Below are 18461 nucleotides of genomic sequence, written 5' to 3'. Positions count from 1 at the left end.
AATATAATGTCATCATTCGAATAATAAAAGTATGTTATTCAACATACCAATGGTATCACATGACTTAACTTAGATAAAAATAATCACATAAAACATGCTAGTAAAAATCTATGAATCTCCTTTATACAGTCCTTTCATTAGTTTGAGTACCATTCCTGATGAATTTGTCTCGTTTAAAAATCTATGAATCTCCTTTATACAGTCCTTGTTGAAATTAACATCATCTTGTGGTTCTGAATCCTCCAACATATGATACTAAATACCTCTTTTTATTCCCATAAATCAGATGATAATCAAGCCCGTATCCAAGTTAGAAAGTATGAATTATAATTAGGAATCTGTATACCTAGACCAAACCACACAACTCTAGTAAAAGAGCAATGTACAAATAAATGTGCCGATGTTTCAGGCATATTTTTATTACATAAAAGACAATGAGATTCTAAGTACGTGCTTCAAAACACATCAGTTGCCATTTTCAAAGTAAATAAATTTACTCTCTAGGTTGTTTTCATATGCCAACTTTTATTCCTATATTTTTATGACGTTCATGAGCCATCTGCTCCTTTATCCGAGAAAAGATATTTCTTTTTTTGCATGGTCTGATCGTTGATACCGAGAATTTCTACAATAAATCACGTAGGTTACTAGTATAGTTCCTTATCCACGATGCTACTATTGTAATGGAATAAAAAGTTCTTATTGCCAAATTAACTAGAATTAGATAAAAATAATTAAGAAAGATAATTAAACAAAAATGACCTGAAATGGAAACCATGATACAAAAGACTTCTTCTCTTCTTTTACTAATTCAGTCCATCACATTAAAATCACCATAATAACTTCACTTAAAGAAATAAAGAAGAAAAAGAAGACTTAATTCTTCTGAGAGACAAGAAGAGGCGATCAATCAAACTACATTGTTGTAAAGTAAGATCCCAAATCCTAAAACCTTTGTTGATTGATGATCTATTCATTATGTTTTCTCACAAAAATGATTTAGGATTATAACGTAAAAAAAATTTATATTGAGGGTTCTTGTTCAAAAACAGATCTGGGTGTACTGAAATTAGCAATCACTTCAGAAAAATTTTCAGGTTTGAAATCTAAACGTCTTAAAAGAATTTCATTGGTACAATTTTTTTTTTGAATTTTAATTGTTTCTGAATTTTAAACTCGGCGTCGACTCATTCTTTACTTTGTGTTGACTCCGGTTCGTTATTTTACTGGATTGATTTTTCTTACAGGTTGCTCGATTCTTCTTCTTAGAGGTTAGGATGAGGATGATTAGTAACAAAAAGTACTTGGTAATAAAAAATTGTGGATTAAAATTGGGAGAAAATTTGATTGACATTATATTATATTGTATCTGACTTTTGGTGTTTTCCATGTGCGATGTGGCTGCTGACGCGATAGAAAACCGACTCACTACCGGAACTACCAAAAACTCAAATGGTGGCAAATTCTATTGATCGTTTTGGCAGCTATCTTTTTGGTTGGGCTTCTGGTTTTCTGCTTCTACACATTCAGATGCTTTCTCACTAGGTACAGGAAGAAGGGGCTGGGACCTGTAAATCCAGTTCCAGCGGTTCGAGTTTAATTAGAAGATTTTGTTGTTCCTGTTTGTTCACTGAAATACCATAAGGAATAGTTCTTATATTACTATGTCATTGTTACTCTAGATTATTAGTTAATTTCCCTCCTATACTACTTTAAACAAACACAATGAGTGAGACACAACATAAAGTAAGTAAGAAAATCTTATACCTTTTTCTAATAAGAAAGAATTTTGTAAATAAAATTAAAAATCACACGTGGTGAGGTTGTCTTGGATACAATTATTCACACAAAGTTGAAATTATTATGTTTTCAAACAATGTCCCTAAAATAACTTATAGCAATTGATAATCGCATGTAGAAATAAATTCTTCCGCCATGTATTCATAATTTCACTTTATTTATCACGCGTGTCTTGAATTGTTTTAGTTTTTACTTACAAAAAAGAAAAAGTTATTTAAAACTAAAATAATATTAAGAATATGCATATAAATGTGAGTACAATATAATGTGAGTAAATATAAGGTATATTTGTGATATCACATATATTATATATAAAAAAAAGAAGTTATATTGTCAAATAGTTATATAACCTTGTTTAGATGATGACATCAATCAACTATAATAATTGAAACAAAAATTTATGTTATTTATTTTTTCTTTTTGTTTTCTTTTTTTTATTTGATTTGATAATCAAACCATTAGTATTTCATTCCAAATAAGAAACGTTTACATGATGGTTTATAAGAAAAAACAAGTACAACATAAGCATGAAACAAATACAACGATAGATGCAAAACGAAAATAAATCGCGGAGAGAAAGAGCAATCCACGATGGTAGCACCCAAATCTTGTATGTAGAGATTTAAGAAGGAATGGTATTCGAAATCATAGTTCGACCATTTTGATTGATTTTGTTCTTGAAAAGAGATACTCCTATGAGAGAGGAGTGATTTTCCAAAAACTCATGCGTAGCGAGAAGCCAAGAAACCCTAGATTTATTATTCTATTGAAGAATAATTTGATCTTGCCTCCGTCAAATCTCTGATGTACTTGTATCAACAACCCAAATCACGAACAAATCTATAGAATGAAACACTATAAAAAACGCAGATAAAATCTCCCTAATAGCGAAGAGAATAATCATCCTAATAGCGAAGAAAAGAATCGCTCAAATAGCGGAGAAATTTATTCAAAATAACTAAATAAGTCTTCAAAACAAACAAAGGAGGAATAAATTTATGTTATTTCTCGATTAATAAAGATCCACTGAGAGAAAATAATTAGTATATTCAAAGGAGTATAATAAGGTTACAAAAGCATATCCCTTGTACTGTAAGGAATAAAAAATATACAAATTAAGTTAAATTTAATGAAGATCCAGTGAGAGAAAACAATTAGTATACTTATAAGAGTATAATAAGGTACAAAAGCATATATCCCTTGTATTGCAAGGAATAAAAAAATATACAAATTAAGTAGAATTATGTAATTGACCAAAATTGTTTTCTTATACCACAACCAAACAAGCTCATAGTATTTGTGGTTTCTTAATTCTTATTTATAATACTTCATGAATAACATAGGTTTTCATTATCATGATACTTCTGGTGTTTTCCGTAAACAACATAGTTGTTGATGGATAACAGGTTTTTGTTTACATTATGATAGGTATTCAATTGGTCGGACAGGTTAGTAGCATCGTAGCTAGAGATCTGATAGCCGTAAAAACACATTTGAAACGCCCATAAACTTAAGTGGTGGCAGATTTTCTTGATTTTTGTAGTTGCCATTTTCTCAGACGGTCTTCTACTTCTTTCCTTTTATTATTTCTGTGATTATCTTGTTAGCTCCATATGTACAAGACGTGGTTCTAGACCTAATCATGCTCCTAGTCCAAAAACTAGCCATACTCATGTCTTGGTGATTGGTCTTTTAATGTTATAGTTTGCAACTCTTTTACTCTGAAAGACTATATATTGGAAAACTACATTTGTTGTTGCTTCTTCTAGTTTGTTAATTTGTGTCAACTTCTTAGCAGCAAAGTGTTTAGCTTTCTCTAGAATTATATTCTGCATTGACAGCCGGGAGATAATTTTGAATATCTTGACAGGCTTTCATGCTCGTCGTCATTTGTTTAGTGAGTAACTGTTTGGCCCGAGAATTGACAGCCAGGATAACTCATCATCGAAGAGAGCACAAAACGAAGTGGTGGCAGATCCTTCTAATAGTACTTGCTGGAATTGTCTCCTCGGTATTTTAGTGTTTGTCTTCCACTGGTTTGGCTGCTGCTACACGAGGTTCAAGAAGCGAGGGATTGGTCCCGAGGTTAGGTGATTATATGGAAGTTGTGTGTTTGTTTAGCTTTGGTGGAGACCAAAAGTGTACTTTCCTATATGGTGGCACTGGGGGAGATAATTGTGGACCTTAAATGGTCATTTCTTTAGTTTTTCACAACACAAAAGAAGTTGTGTTGTGAAAAATATGCAGAATATGTGTCTAAAAGTTTTCAACTAAAGAATAAAAGAATGAACTTACTTCACGTCATTATTTTCAACTCTAAAAGTTTTCTTTTTTGAAGATTTCAGCAATTCCAGGGCCTGGGTGAGATTTTGTAATGCATTTTTATTTTCTTGAATTGAGATATACCCAAGCCCTCAAGTAGGATGGGGATGGTGCCTCAAGAAGGGTTGGGATAGCTCACCAGTTCAAATATGGTTCCTGACATTGAGTATCCACTATTAAGTTCCTACCATTGGGCATCCATTATTAAGCACAGGTTAATAATAGGTACTCATACAAATTCGATATGAATCTTACCCTTCTTCTTAAAGTCTGTATAAAAAAAAGGAAAAGAAAAAATACATGTTGAGTAAGAAATTAGGCTAAAGATAAGAAGTGGGCCTTTATTATATGGATCTCGGGTTTTGATTATATGGCATGGCGGGTTCCTCCTAACATTATTGAAAAAGTGGGGGTCTAACAACCACACCAATATTTATCTTAGCAATATGTATGGAGTAATTCCAATATACTTTTAAGAGAATCAACTAGACAGTCAGACCCAATCTTATTAAAAGTATATCAAAGAGTTATATCTCACTTTCTCGATTCAATATACTGTTAGAGCATGGCTCGGATGAACCCACCAAGCGTTGGTATGTCAAGTTTGGTTGTCATATTTTAGTGAATCAAAACTCATGTTAAGAGTCGCTTGATTATGTACTAGAGTCAACTTTGTATAGGTTGGCTTGAAAGTATTATGATATGAGACATTACAAGTATTGCGAAGTCTTGAAGATGTGAAGAAGAAAGGAGCTACAACGACAACAACCATCCTTCCACTTGAGGTTAGTGATATTTGACTTGAACTGTTTCATTCCCTAACGTATCTTTCAAGTCGTGCATATTAAAAACATAACTGCGAAGCGTATTTGAACTTTATATAGACATAGTATTAAGGAATACAATACGAGGTTTATTGCTTAACCACTAAACTTTGTAGATAAGACATCACCATAATCATTTGAATGTTATTGTGATTATGTATGGGTATAAGGTGAGGATTTCATCCTAGGTAACAATGTTTACATATGTTCTAAGGAAGTAAGTTCATAAACTTGTTTGTGAATCGAAAAGAAAATTGCCATGTGTTATTGATTTTGTTATTCATTGGATATCTTATGAACAACCAATATGTGTGATTAAGTATAACCGCTCACAACTTGTTTGTGTTCTTGGTAGGACTTCACAAAGGCCTGACTTATGTATTGGTATGACTTTTATTAGTGAATCCGATCTTAAGTAATAACCTGAGATGGTATGATTGGGTTTGTGTTTTGTTTGACAAAATATGGGAAAGGGGAACCGATCTTAGTAAGAGGTGCAGTACATAACAAAGGGGAACCGATCCTTATACGAGGTGCAACAAGGTTTATAGCAGAAAGGGGATCCGATCCTATGGACATGTGCAACACGTTTTTAGGAAAAGGGGAACCGATCCTATGGACATGTGCAACACATATAAGTTAGATACCATATATATATGGGGAACCGATCCTAGTACCTAGTCAACCGAATTTGGGAAAGCTAGTGGGCCTATGCACAGTACTCACATGGAGGTAGAACCAAAACTTGTTTTGGTAGAACCGTTAAACCCACGATTTTGATTGAATGTTGGTTTGATCAATCACATAGTTCTTTAAAGTAAGATCGAAATAATTCTAAACTTGTTTGGAAGTGTGGCAAATCGGTTTCAAGGTTGTAAGTGTGAAAGAGAACTTACAAAGTAAGGATGTCGACATACTTTGAACATGTGCCGTGAATGTTTATTTCTTTAATTGTTCAAAGATATTTCTTAACGGCTAAGGGAAGAGAATCACAGGATCTAAACATAAGTAAATTAAGAATCTTTTAATTAAGGTTATTAATTTCATTTTGTAGGGAAATTCCAGAATTAGTAATGTTCATTTACTAATTAGATTTTCCGAGAGATTTCGATCATTATTTTTGGACAGAGAATTTCCAGGAATTATGAAAACCAAATTTGTGCTTTAATGAATATCTTGAGAATATTTTCGTTTTTGGAAACTCCTTGGTGTCCAAACTTCCTTTTCTATAAATACTTGAAGTTTGCCTTTCTAGCAAACTAATCCTTCGTAACAACAGACTTCCTCTTTTGTTGTTGTTACTGGCGTATCCGCCTATTCATGGAGGAGAGTAACCTAATTAGGATAAATCTCTTATGGACTCTCAGTTTAAAGTCTTTTTTGGGATTGAGAAGCTCTAGCGTGTACCGTTAGTGGGAAACTAGATAATTGCGGTTTATCTTTTATTTTCGACTGATTTGATTGACTAACTGTGGTTGAAATCTGATTGCACCTAGTTTTTTTATTCTTGAGAATCTTCTCTTCTGATATAAGATTCACTTAAACTAGTTCATAGTTTCGACAGGGATCTTTATACAATTGTTAGTTCTAAAGACGATCTTGTGATAATCCATTGTTAACAGACTCCATTCTGTCCGTGATTGATCACAAGAGATTCAAGTGATTGTGCGCAGGTTTTTATTGAAGATTTAAGAAGATTTGAAGACAAAGAAGATATTGAAGATCTGACTTAGGTTTTATAATCTTTGGTGTGGACAATACTTGTTTTGGTAAAAGAGGATCCAATTAATAATCGGTTTATCCTTGTGGTAGATTGGATTGATTAATTGAGTAGATCGGCATCAACAAAATTCTTTGGATTAAGAGTGTTGTTGGCTTAATCTTAAACGATTACTTTTCTTTGGATTAAGAGTGTTGTTGGCTTAATCTTAAACGATTACTTCGGTAATCGAACATAAGATAAATCTAAGGACCTGAGGAAGGAGTTTATGTTAAGATAAACGGAAGATCCTTTGTCCGACTCATATCACTTGGTTGAATAGAGTTGATACCAAACATATTTGTTGTTCCTTTACTGTTTGGAATACGAACCAAAGGAATTGTTCCAAGTACGTGACTTATTTATAATTTGTATGCGTGGGAATACAGACAGAACTAGGTGAACTATAGGTTTAGTTGTTTGGTCTCAACCATATGAAGTTGGTGTAATTTTGTGTAGCGGCTTAATCCCGAGAGTATTCAATTCTGGACAAGGTCCCGGGGTTTTTCTGCATTTGCGGTTTCATCGTTAACAAAATCTTGTTGTATCATTTACTTTTATTTTCCGCATTATAATTGTTATTATAATTAAAGTAAATTACACAAACGTTAATTCATATTTACTTGATAAGCAATCCTATTGTGTTTGGTTAAGTCTGAACCTTTGTATCAAGTAAACATACTTCGTTGTTGTATTGTCTCGATCTCGTATCCATAGACGATCACACGAAGTGTGAACCGATTAATTGTATTGTATCGACTCTGTCCATAGACAATCACTTTCGGATAAATGACTTATAGGTAGGAAAATTTTTAGCGTGAGGTATATCTGGGTACCCTCACCTTTTCAATTGGTATTTACTGATGATCAAACGAAATCTTGTCCAAAGGAAACTTTGAACCGATTCCGTGGTGATTATAAGGAATACAATTTTCAGTCACTTGAAAGGAAACTTATACTTTTTCAACATACAGTGGTAATATTTTTGAAGGAAGTTTCTTATCGTAAAAAACTGAAAGATCATTCCTCCGTAGAAAGACAGATTATACCACATCCCGATAAGATCAACTCAAAGGAGTCAGAGGAAAGAGTTGAGAATCGCTTCTGGATAAAGGTTCCTCCGCACCCATATCGAAAGAGTTCTGGTTTTGATGAGGAACGACTCCAGAAGGAAGGGAAAGAGCGAATCTCTGCCAAAAGAAACAATCAGGAATTTCCGATAGTTGTTTCAGACGATCACACTAATGTGAATAATAAGGAAGTCCTTAGAATGATAAAATCTTACGAAAATCTCATTGAAAGAATTATGAGAGATTTATATATCTCTGAGAATTCTCACATTAGTACATTTTCTCCACATGATCATATCTCTAGAGTTAGAAAAGATCATCGTCTTGGGAGAAAATATATTGGGCAGAAATTCCCTAAAAGAAGCATGAACTATGTTTCCGATGTTCACTGTAAGCTTGAAAAAGCTTATTCAGATGCAACTTAGTTGTATCAAAATTGTGCACCCTCATCCTTTTTCCGTGCTCATATTCATGGATGGAAAGGCACAATAAATCTGGAGCACATATGTTTGTGTAGTTGATTATCAGAAAATTTGTGACACCTTATGGATAGTTGTGAATCCATGGTTGATTAAAATGTTCATGTTTAACATGATTTTTAGAAATAAGGTTTTATTTGGAGTTTTCGAATTCTAATAAACCTTAAGACTTGAAAATTTCGGACATAAGGGAACGAAATATTTTTCTTAATATTTGCGGTTCTCGGTTTTTTTGTCTGAAAGTTGTCTCTTCTAAAGGGAAAACTATCTCCTGCCTTCTTTATTGAAACCCTGATCAATCCCTTATATATATATTCGAGCATGCCTCCAATAACTCGCAGTATCTCAAAGGCAGATAAGAAGGAAGCTCAAAAGATCAAAGATTGTCAAGGACTCAATACAGAGAGGAAGAAGATAAATAGATCAGAAATTATGTCTGATTATGATTATGATAGTTCAGAAGGATCACAAGATGAGTCATGTTGTTAGCTTACAATAAGCAAGATCCAACCAAAACCAATTGCATTCGGTCGGATAGTATGTCTCAATATATCAAAGGTTTTGAATAACTAGAAACCAATCTTGTTATGACTATTCGACATCAAGATTGGTTAAAAGAGAAGATTGAATGATCAAAAGGAGCTCTTGCTGAACTTAAGGTTCTAATTGAAGATCTTGAAAAACAAGAAGTGGTTGCTGACAAGTCCCTTGAGACATGCTTTAAGAGTTTGAACACTGAAGAGACCTCAGTGAACAACAAGAGCACCACTAGAGATCAAGTTATTCACTGTTTTTCTTAATCTAGAATAATAGACATCAATTTTTGATTTCTTTCATTGATTGTATTGGTCTATTATGAATAGAACTATTGTGAATAAAATTATTTGATTTGTAATTTTTCTTGTGATAGTTTTCGGTTTACATAGCCTGTGCTTGAATGCTTTTATCTTATTGTTATGTATGTTTACTAGCCCTTAACCCGTGCCGTAACGGCATGGGCCATGATGTTGGTTCATTTTTAATATATCGTATAATTTGTGTCCCAAATACTTATGAACTCCTTATGATTTAATATGGGTTTGTCATTAAAATAGTCGGGATTTTCCTCTATTTTTTTCTTGTTTTTTCCTTTAATATTTTACCGCCGGAGATTTTCTCAAACGAAAGAAATATAATCTCAACTTCCAGAAAATTTTTTATTTAGGTTCATTGCTTATAATGAGATAATACTCTACATGAACATGGAAGTGTAAATATTTTTTGGAAATATGTCGTCAGCAGCGCTCATCTCACTGAAATCAACTAATAAATATCGTCCATAAAAGTCTCCATATGCTCCTATTTCGCTCCAGCTGACTCATTTATCATGCTCATGTTGTCGATCCTCCAAATAGGCATAGAATAATATTTATTTACATCGAACGGATGATACAAACTCTCCAATGTGACATGATTTTCCTGTAATTTTTCAACACCCATCAGATGACAATGTTTAAAATGTGTACCAATTACCTTTTCGAAGGGATTGTATATATGCAAAACTCTGCCATTAAATCTTCAACAAAGTATTGTGCCCAATAGTTCGTCTTAACGAAGGATTTGGTAACTTCAAAATTCTTGGACAGTTTGTCACTTCCATATGTTCCTACCTTCACTTGGAATACAATCTGGAAACACATTACCTCATAAAGAACCTTGACCACATATTGTACTCCCTGATCCTATTTCAAATTTATAGGTTGTCAATAGATCCTTTACCAAAACTTGACATCTTCGACATTGAATATTTATAAAAAAACAATTATGGTATTGTGGATCGTTGCTTTCTAAGATTATAGTTCTCAAAATTGGTCTCTTCAAGTCCCACGGCTTTCTAAGTTTATATATCCTGTTTGTTTTTAACATTTTAGTTAGCCATATTATGTTTTTTACTAAATTTAAACTTGATGTCATCTTCTACTATGAAGTTTATGTGATTTTAGAATCAAAATAGGTATACATCTTTCATTCGTATCAAGTAATCCATCGTATATCCCAACAATTCTTCTACAGAAATTCCTTTCTTTTGCCGTTTCCGGACCATCGGTAGCCATTATTATAAAACGCAATATGTCTAATTTTTGTTGATGTTATGTATTTGCAATGTTCATTTTTATTAAATAAATAGATTGTGGAAATACTAAAAAAAAAAAGAACATAAGTATTTCATCGGGTCTAAGTTACTATATCCAAAATACTCCGGAAACTGCTTCTGGTGCCTTGTTTCCTCAAATTCATCGATGCTTTCTAGACAGTACATGCAACACCAATCATTTGCGAAGTGAGCTATTTGCGCAAGTATGGTCAATGTATCCCTTGCCTGTAATAATAATAACAACACGTCAATTTTTTTCAAGGCGTCCAGTTGTGAATGGTATGAATCTAATGGATTTGAATGTACCTCAATCTTAGATATCACCTTCTTCTCACATAACATAGCAATTGAGGAAGGACAAATCTTGACCACTCTTTACATAGGCAGAGTTAGCCAAACTATGTTTTGAAATTGTCTTACGTGGAAATTATTATTAATCCATATTTTAGTCGGCTCCTATGGAAGCCGATCTAATTAGTCCTATAGAAATTAATCTTAAATTTTTGACCTTATTTCTTGACAAAATTATTGAAGTATTCTCAGTCATGTTCTGCTTTGTGTGATCTACCCATCTGTATCTACTCTACCTTCTAACCCTGTGAATGAAACATATACATATTGATCCATAATTTGATATTGTTAATTTCTAATCAAGAGCTCGCATGATTTGAGAATTTAAAATATAAAAAATACTCTGTAAACATCGGAGGCGAAATCTCCCTTATAAAGCATAGTTTGGACAACTTAGGCAAGATAAAGAGCGGCCAGGATTCATTCTTGGGAAAGCTAAATCTACGGTTGTAAAATGATCAGTTTAATTAACTTTCAATAATAAATGTTCTATTAATATTTCATAATAAATTTCTGTTTAATTAATCAAATAAATACACTTTCATTAATACAGTACGTAATAAATTTATTTTATACTAAATCAGTTGACACTAATGGTGGTTATGATGGTGGGCGGGGGTGGTGGATCAATGGTGGGTGTTGGTTAGAATGGTGGAGTGATGACGTTAATGGTGGTGGTGGTGGAAGAAGTAGTGGTAGTGAGATGAGAAAGGTGTCATAAGGTCGATAAATTAATTAGTTACTCTTGGTTTATTCTTTTTATTTGATACAGTATTAGTTTTTTATTTTATTTTTTTATTTATTTTTAAATTAAAATAAATATTATAGGTCGGATTTTTATCGGGTCGGGACAGGAAAACTGATGAACGGTTGAGGACTATAAAGAAACCAAGCTCTGAATGTCAGATACCAAACCAGGATGCTCTGGATTCATTCTTGGGAAAGCTAAATCTACGGCCGAAAAATGATTAATTTACTTAACTTTCAATAAAAAATAATTTATTGATATTTCATAATATCTTTTTTAAATCATAAAATAAATATATTTCATTAATACGGTACATAATAAACTTATTTTATGTTAAATCAATTGACATTAATGGTGGTTGTGGTGGTATAAGGGGGTGGTGGATCAACGGTGAGGATAATGGTGGTGGGTTTTGGTGAGAATGGTATAGTTATGACGTTAATGGTGGTGGTGGTGGCAGAAGTAGTGGTAGTGGGATGAAAAAGGTGTGCTAAGCTAGATAAATTACATAATTATCCTTGGTTTATCTTTTTTATTTGATATTAGTTTTTAAATTTGTTTTCTTTTATTTCTTTTATCTTCAAAATTTATAATAAATATTATAGGCCGTATTTTTGTCGGGTCGGGACGGTAAAAAAGATGAACAATTAAGGACTATAAGGTAACAAAGCTCATTCTGAAAGTTAGATACCAAACCAAGACAAATAGCCGTTATAATTGAAAAAAATTACCATACCAAAAAAAAACTGTAAAATTATTTTTTTAACGTATTAATCTAAATTTTGCATTTGTGACAAGTTAGGAAAGATAAAGAGCGGATGAGATTTATTTAGGAAAAAGATAAATCAATGGTTGTGGTTATTTACATCATTATTGTATCATTAACTTCAAATAATAAATATTTTACTAATCTCTCATTATAAATGTCTTAATAATATATTTTCATTAAATAAATAATAAATATATTAATAATCATTACAGATGATTGGGGTGGTCTTTGTGAGTGGTAGTGCATGGAGCCTGTGACGATAATGCTGGTGGTGGAAAAGGTAGTGGTGATGGGTGGCTCTGGTGATGGTAGTGCATGTGCTCAATGTGTCGGTCTATGTCGTTAGGACACATGTAACATTATTATGGAAGTTGTGGTTGATTTTTTAAATTTGAAAATAAGATGGTTATTAATACAAAAGAAACAATTGTATAGATAACCATAATTTTTTTCTAAAAAAACCCGAGAAAAACCCAGCGATGATAGGGATAGTAAAGGTTTTCAGTTGATCCCACTACATGTTTCACCCGGTGATTTTTTCGAGACAAAGATTTCGGTCAACCTAGCAATTCTCTGGAAAAAAATAACAATTGAAAAACATGGGAAAAAATTGTCACTTTTTATAGAGCCAACAAAAGAATGACAAGGGTTTAAGTTGACATAAAAAAATTTACTTACTATGGAGGCCGTGCCGTTACGGCACGGGTGTAGTTCTAGTTTAGATTTATGATTTAGAGTTTTTTATGATGATTTTGATGAACAAACAAATATGTTCAAACAGTTGTTGTCTTTGTAGGTAGTTGTCGCGAAACAACTCGACATTGATGGTCTTTCAGGAAAAAAATGTAATAGTACTTGAGAAAGCGATAATGTTCTCTTACGCGGGCACACCAATTGCCTTTATATAATACGGATACCGTTTCGGTGATCCAACAGTCATGATCATATTGTCTTATACGTTCCGGTATCATCCTCGAAATATTTGATTTTTGTCCTTATCAATGGTGCTAAAAACAACCAATTACATCTTTCACAATACAATGTTGCATGTTTTGTGAAGATTGTTTTTTACTCGGTTAATAAAACTCACTAAAAAGAAAAAACTATTATTATCCACTACTATTACCAACACCCACCACCATAAAAACCATCCACTGCCACTATTTCTTCCACCAATAGTAATGTTACCGCCTCCACCATTCACAAATACCCGCCACCTTTTATACTAACCCTATTTCCACTACCACCGTTAGAATTAATATAGATTTTAGTACAATTATTTATTAATAAAACTAGTGTCTTACCCGTGCGCTGCACGGGATCAAATTACTTGACCTGTATATTCATGCAGATTGATTTCATGAGTTGATTAATCGTAAATAAAAGAAATACAACCCTTGGCAGAAGATGATAAACAACTTAGTAGTAAACACATGTTCAGGTCATCGACTAAACACTCTAAAAAGACATGTAGATTTTTTTCTCCTTCTTATCTCAATTATTCATTGACATCGAAATCATCGTTTCCAGCTTGATCGCCCGCCTCTTTACCTATGAAATCTGGGCTATCTGCTCATTTACATGTACTTTTGCTTCGAATGTAGCATGATTCATTTGAAGAAGAACAAAAGTTGATGCAAACGTAAGCCAAGATATTTAGAAAGTAATAAATAGCAATAAGAGGGTTTAGAAATTAGAGTATTACAACATAGATACCACAAACTAAGGTAGGACTAAAGAGCCATAATGCTACATAACTTACAGAAGTTTTCTTCATAAAATCATTTTCTCACCTCTTCCATGTTATTCGATGGATCAATTCGTATGTTTGGTGCAACGAACAACATACTTCTCCAAGCAACTCTTCGATCAATACCCTCGAGACGGAAGAAATAATATCGAAGTACCATACTGGTAAAAGTAAGCCACTTGGAGAAGCCTTTGGTCAGTACCTTCAATCTAAAATGAGTATGCAAAAACCCAAATTGAATCAGTACTTAAGCTAAACCATGTAAAGGAGATGTTTGCAGGAGTTATGAACGAAGCGTTTACCACTCTTAGCAACTAAACCATCAACAATATCATAGTTAAGCCTTAAGGTTAAGGAAGTATCATGAAAACCTACTCAATCATGAATAACAAACTAATCAAACTATAAATTTTAAAAACCAACATAATTACGTTAAAAAAAATATATTTTATTTATTCATACCATGTGCTGAACGAACTGAGAAGAGTGGCCTAGATCAGTCACCCAAGACGACACCCAATGATTTCGAAAGCTTCTAAAACTTCTTCCCTTGTCCTTGATTTACTTCCTTCTAAATTTTGGACAAACTCTTCAGTTAAATGGAGCCAGAAATCATGATACTCGTAAATCTACCCAATGGATAGCTAATATTGCTATTGGAAGTATGTAGGTTTTATCCTAGTCAAATAACAATGCCGTTTGTGGGAGTTGAACCCACAACTGCATGGTCAACAACCATGTGTTCTTCCATTTGAGTTAAGACAGCAAGAACGATTAATCAAGCACAAAGCAAGTCAGAAGAGTAGCGAGAAGACAGTGTACCTGATTCTCGACTTCATGCACACATATTACCCCAACAACGTAATCCCAAGTCTAGTGTACAAAGTGATGAAAACGTTAGTGTACCTTACAAGATATTTATCAGATAATTTCATCAGTAATGTACCATGATATTCATTTTTGCCCATAAGTACTTGCAAAGGTACATAGTAAACAAAAAGGAGGCATGTATCAAGGAAGAAATCTTTAGATTGGGAAATTATTCGTGCTTTATGAAACGAAAAATAATGGAATGCGTTGAGAATTTCATGTGGACCTTCCTTTTAAAAAATTAGACAATACCTAAAATGATTAGCCCTTTTGATATTTTTTTTTTTTTGAAGCATGTAAAGAAAAAACCTTTTGATATAGATAGTGAAGCATTCAAACAAATTCCACTACCGCAGTGTTTTTCAAACAGGAATGGTCTTAGAAAGATACATATCGGTAGTTTGGAAGGTTGTTTTGACCAAATTCGTAGTCTGTATACATCATGTTGTGAGGTATGGATGATGAGGGATCAATCCCCAACGTGGGAGCCCTAGAAATGGATATGGCATCGGATTCATTTTCCTAGGCTGCAACTGATTAAGCAAAATAACTACCTACAATGATAACACTATGATACCTAACTGATCATTAGCATAGATTAAACAACAATCACTAGCATTTTTAAAAGTTGGTCACATCCCATGCCTAATTCAATCAGTCGGCCTCCTAATTATCTATGCTCAACCTTGTGTTGAGAATAATTTAAACATTAAGAATATTATACGCATTTAATGGAAAATAAAAATGAGATAAGAAATGGGTTTAGAGAATTTTCGTTATAGTCATGTTTAAGGACTCCGACCATTCCTTATCGTGCCGATTCATATAGCTTAAAGGACATGTCACAATGGTCATGTCTAGAAACATTTATCAATGAGAACGTTAAAGAGGTTCTTATGTATTCTACTTGAACAAAAGTTGAAAGTAAATGTGAATTCCTTGCAGAAAAAACCCACATTAACATGATCTAAAGATTCTAAAAGTCCAAACTCTCTATAGAAAAAACATTGCACCTCAAACAATAATTGAATACCAAGTATATTGCTATTGCTATTATTAGACACATAAATCTTCACAAACACAAAGTTTCCAATCAAAGTTATTCAATTCCTGGTTGATTGATTGAATACTTCCCTGTGCATTTGCCTCTTGCGATTCCTTACGTTGTCAGATCCTTTGACTTGCACTACGCATCCACAACCTAAAATAACTTAATGGATAATCACAGTCTCCGATGTAAATTTTCAAACCTGGAATGATGCTTCTCTATTCTCCACCGCTTCAAGGTTGTGCCTATTTCACTTGTCCAATTTGGCAGTTCAGCTGTAACATATTCAAATGTGAGACTACTTATATTAAATATGACTATAAAAATAAAAAAGAATGTTTGGAAATTTACTTTCTGTAATGGTTGCTCACCTGGAAATTTAATGGATTCATAGTTTGAGATGCATTAAATTTTGGACTTGTGATACGTAGTGAGTCATTTGCACATCGGTTCTGGTAATTAAATAAAACATAATAAATCGTTTGAAGAGAGACGTTGAATCACAGTTTATGGATGCCTAATAAATGCATAATTTTAACTATAAATTTTCTACCTCCAATGTTAATCCAGCTCTTTCAACCACTCCACAATTGTGCCTCCCGATTTATGAATCCTGGAGATTACGCTGTAGGTGGGAATGCGAGTGCATCCATTAGTTGATTATGGGTCAGTGAGTAGGCGTGGGCTCCTCCGACGTGAACTTAATTGCTGCCTACTGCTCGTCATTATCTTTATGTCCGTTCGTCGAAGTCCAGAGCGTTTACGAACATGTACAACAGTAGCAGCTTCTAAATTCCACCATACCTACAAATTGCACAATGACACTAACAATAAAACCTTTTAACGCCGAACCGTCACTGCACAAAACAAACGAAAACGTAAAATTAAGAAAACGTAAAATTAAGAAAGCAACAGAGAACCGTATATTTCAGTCATGATTATTATTATTGAAAAATCTCACACCCCGTTACTGCTAATAATAGCGATCTTTGTTTTGATAATGATACCCATAGCAAGATTATAGTGTTACACAAAACGACCAATAAGAAAGATGGTGCACAGATCTTTGCTTTGATAATAAAACTTGTACTTCTAGATAAACAAAACAACCATCAGAACAAAATCATCAATCAATTATACTCCTTATAAGCATTTGGAAGCTCCTTTGTTTTCTACGCATGTTCCTGAAAAATAAGAATACAAAACAGGTTTGGATGTTTTGTAAAAACCAAAGAAAAAGAAGAACAGGAAGAAGAAAAAAGGCAGCAGGCGTGCGTTTCTTTGTGCTGTAAAAATGAAAAAGAATAGGCATAGGGAAATCAGCAGCAGAAGTTTCTTGGTGTTGCAAAAACAAAGAAGAATATGCAGAGGGAAATCGGCAGCAGAATTGGAGATTAGGGTTTTACTTTTGGGCTTCGGAATTAGGGTATCAGTTTGAGTAGGTTTGATATCTAGATATTGGTGATGTATGCCGAAAAGATCTCGAAACCCTGAATTCCTATTGGTCGGGGGTCAGGAGCTCTAGAATTCAAGCTTTTGGCGAAACCCTCAATTCCTATTGGTCGGGGGTCAGGAACTCTAGAATTCAAGCTTTTGGCCTAACTTTCATTCTGGAGGCAGTATTTCGGCCTCAAATTATATATACAACAATTATGTATTTATGTTAGATTATTAAAGGGACATTTATAATAGAAATTTAATTAATCATTATGAACAATCAATGAGACACTAATTAATAAAATATTTAAAAATGGTTAAGTTAAACAAACCCCAGCGATAAATTTATCTTTGCCAAGGACAAATCTTGACCACTCTTTACATAGACAAATCGATAATAAATAATTTCATATGTTCAGATCTTGATTCGTGTCGTTCGTTTAGTTATTACATAACATGACAATTGATTGCACCAATTTTTCAAAATTGACATGTATTTTGTCGAGTTTATTTTAACATTAGCATGATCAACCACGTTTTATACTTTATAGTATAACGTTACATATTTTATGGCATTACAAAATTAGCATAATATGTTTTTGTTCACCAATACCCGCCACCACCATAAAACCATATGAATCCATTTTTTTTATCCACCACCACCTAGTGGCAGAGCCAAGGGTTGACTAACTGATAAGCACGAAAGTGCTACATTTTATGCCCATATTTATATTAGTTAGGACTCGATATTTTGGATAATAATATTGTTTTAAGGCTTTTGCAGGAATTACAAACAAATCCAATCACCTGAGAAATAAGTGGTTAAATAAACAACAAATGACATTTGCGACTAAAATGGGTAAATGTAGCTGGCCTGGTATTCCTATATATCAGCACCACTGCGCGGCACCAAACATAAACGGAGCCTTATGAACTTGCAAGGAAGAAGGAGTACATGATTAAGTTCACGATTCCTATAGACGTGGGCAGAATTAAAATTCAGTTGGCTAGTGTCACTGGCTTGGCACTCACGAGTTCACAACGGGCAGAAAATTTTTAATCTCAATTAATGCATGGTGAAGCGAGTCGATGTCAGCACA

This window comes from Papaver somniferum, chromosome 11, assembly GCF_003573695.1.
Source record: "Papaver somniferum cultivar HN1 chromosome 11, ASM357369v1, whole genome shotgun sequence".
Lineage (NCBI taxonomy): Eukaryota > Viridiplantae > Streptophyta > Magnoliopsida > Ranunculales > Papaveraceae > Papaver > Papaver somniferum.
The sequence above is the reverse complement of the archived record's forward strand: the minus strand, read 5'-3'. Positions refer to the sequence as shown.